Source organism: Procambarus clarkii, chromosome 17, assembly GCF_040958095.1.
Source record: "Procambarus clarkii isolate CNS0578487 chromosome 17, FALCON_Pclarkii_2.0, whole genome shotgun sequence".
Taxonomy (NCBI): Eukaryota; Metazoa; Arthropoda; class Malacostraca; order Decapoda; family Cambaridae; genus Procambarus; species Procambarus clarkii.
In genome coordinates, this window is record NC_091166.1 from 32,261,246 (window position 1) to 32,264,658 (window position 3,413).

Below are 3,413 nucleotides of genomic sequence, written 5' to 3' on the forward strand. Positions count from 1 at the left end.
CAAGTTTTCATGAATTAATATATTTTCTCTAATTTTTTTATTATGAAATGATAAAGCTACCCATTTCATTATGTATGAGGTCAATTTTTTATTATTGGAGCTAAAATTAACGTAGATATATGACCGAACCTAACCAACCCTACCTAACATAACGTAACCTATCTTAATAGGTTAGGTTAGGTTAGGTGGCAGAAAAAGTTAGGTTAGGTAGGTTAGATAGTCGAAAAACAATTAATTCATGAAAACTTGGCTTATTAGGCAAATCGAGCCTTGCATAGTAGGCTGAGAAGTGCGTTCTGGCTACTAGGTATGACATATATATATATATATATATATATATATATATATATATATATATATATATATTATATATATATATATATATATATATATTATATATATATATATATATATATATATATATATATATATATATATATATATATATATATATATTTCTAGTCTGACGCGACACGGGCGCGTTTCGTAAAACTTATTACATTTTCAAAGACTTCACAAATACACAACTGATTAGAACGTATCTCTGATTTTATATCTACATTTGAGTGAGGTGGGAAGGGTGATGTGGCATTAACACAAGACAGAACAGGAGGGGATATTAATAGGGTATTAAAAGTATCAACACAAGACAGAACAGAAACAATGGGTATTGAATAGAAGTGTTTGTAGAAAGCCTATTGGTCCATATTTCTTGATGCTTCTATATTGGAGCGGAGTCTTGAGGTGGGTAGAATATAGTTGTGCAATAATTGGCTGTTGATTGCTGGTGTTCACTTCTTGATGTGTAGTGCCTCGCAAACGTCAAGCCGCCTGCTATCGCTGTATCTATCGATGATTTCTGTGTTGTTTACTAGGATTTCTCTGGCGATGGTTTGGTTGTAGGCAGAGATTATATGTTCCTTAACGGAGCCCTGTTGCTTATGCATCGTTAAACGCCTAGAAAGAGATGTTGTTGTCTTGCCTATATACTGGGTTTTTTGGAGCTTACAGTCCCCAAGTGGGCATTTGAAGGCATAGACGACATTAGTCTCTTTTAAAGCGTTCTGTTTTGTGTCTGGAGAGTTTCTCATGAGTAGGCTGGCCGTTTTTCTGGTTTTATAGTAAATCGTCAGTTGTATCCTCTGATTTTTGTCTGTAGGGATAACGTTTCTATTAACAATATCTTTCAGGACCCTTTCCTCCGTTTTATGAGCTGTGGAAAAGAAGTTCCTGTAAAATAGTCTAATAGGGGGTATAGGTGTTGTGTTAGTGTGTTAGTGTTGTCTTCAAATGCCCACTTGGGGGACTGTAAGCTCCAAAAAACCCAGTATATAGGCAAGACAACAACATCTCTTTCTAGGCGTTTAACGATGCATAAGCAACAGGGCTCCATTAAGGAACATATAATCTCTTCCCATAACCAAACCATCGCCAGAGAAATCCTAGTAAACAACACAGAAATCATCGATAGATACAGCGATAGCAGGCGGCTTGACGTTTGCGAGGCACTACACATCAAGAAGTCAACACCAGCAATCAACAGCCAATTATTGCACAACTATATTCTACCCACCTCAAGACTCCGCTCCAATATAGAAGCATCAAGAAATATGGACCAATAGGCTTTCTACAAACACTTCTATTCAATACCCATTGTTTCTGTTCTGTCTTGTGTTGATACTTTTAATACCCTATTAATATCCCCTCCTGTTCTGTCTTGTGTTAATGCCACATCACCCTTCCCACCTCACTCAAATGTAGATATAAAATCAGAGATACGTTCTAATCAGTTGTGTATTTGTGAAGTCTTTGAAAATGTAATAAGTTTTACGAAACGCGCCCGTGTCGCGTCAGACTAGAAATAAAAATGAATTTTGGAGAAGTGATTTTTGATTTACCTCCAACAGTGAAGCGTAATGTACGAAAGATTGAGAAAATTCGTGTTAGAATTATTAATCTTACTTTTTCGGTCATATTTAATAATATATGTCTACAGGAAAGACTGCTACCAAAATATACTAATATATATATATATATATATATATATATATATATATATATATATATATATATATATATATATATATATATATATATATATATATTTATATACAGAATTTTCAATAGGGAAGGGAGTACCACCTCTGGCTGGAAGAAGGGGGACCCATAGCCTCGGAGGAAACCACACATAACGCATTGGAGGGAATGTGTATTCCCTCCAATACAGTTTCTGTGTGCTTTTCTCCTACCACCCCCTTCCCTTTTTTTTTCCTTTATTGTGTATTTAAAGGTTACAAAACATACAAGACAAATGCCTAAAGGTTATGGATCTCTTGAAGCTCCTCCGCTTCTGGACAGGAACCGAGGACGCAGCAAGCATTTCCCCTCTGGATCGCCACACTTAGACGCTGAAATAAAAAACTGGAAGCCCTTGGGTCTCTGGTGACGTCAATGAGCTTGGACCCCAATTCCTTGAGAAATCCCAAGGCACTCTTGCCCCAGGGGCCATGCGTCTCAGACGCTATGGGAACAAAGAGGTATTGACCTTCCAGTCGCCTGTACTTGAGTGATTTTGCTGTTTCCCTGTGGTTGGCCGCCCCACCTGCTTGATCAGCTCCGAAGTGTACATAGGTGTCAGCCAGGGTGGATACACATGTGTAGTCCCACACCAACTGTCTACCCTCCTTCCATGAGTATATGGTGATGCCATCAGGACGAAGTGCTGGGAAATCCGGGTTTTGGACCCCTAGGATGCGAGGTTCTCTCTCCGCTGGGCACGTAGCTGAGACGAGGCTTCTCTTGATGATGTCATTGACCTCGTTGTGTCTTGCATGCCAGCCCTTTGTGCTTCCGCAATGCAACCCATGCAGTCCGTATTGGTCTGCTTCCACCCTGTTGCAAATACACTTGTATTCAGTGTGAATTGGGGCACCAAGGCGGAGGGCCACTGCTACACGAAGGGATTCTGGATCTAGGCGCGTGCCCATTGCAGACATGGGTACTGCCAGGAGGAAGTCTCCTGCATGGGGGGCACGCACTGCTCTGAGGCGGGCTTTCTCCTTGTCTGATGTTGCGACGCTGAGCATGGCATCAGCTACTTTTTCCACTAGAGGGTGTACCCAGCCGGACTGTTTGTGTTGTTTTGTTGGCTCTATAATGGTTGCTGGGGCTGCAAGAACATTCCACTGATTTGAACATTCAGTGAAAGCAGGATCGTGTATTCCTGCTGAATCTCTCAGGGTTGCAGGTAAAATATCTCTGACATAAATATATATATATATATATATATATATATATATATATATATATATATATATATATATATATATATATATATATATATATCACATATATATATATTGATATCATACCGCTTCCTACGGGGCGCATACCTATACCGCATATCTACGGCG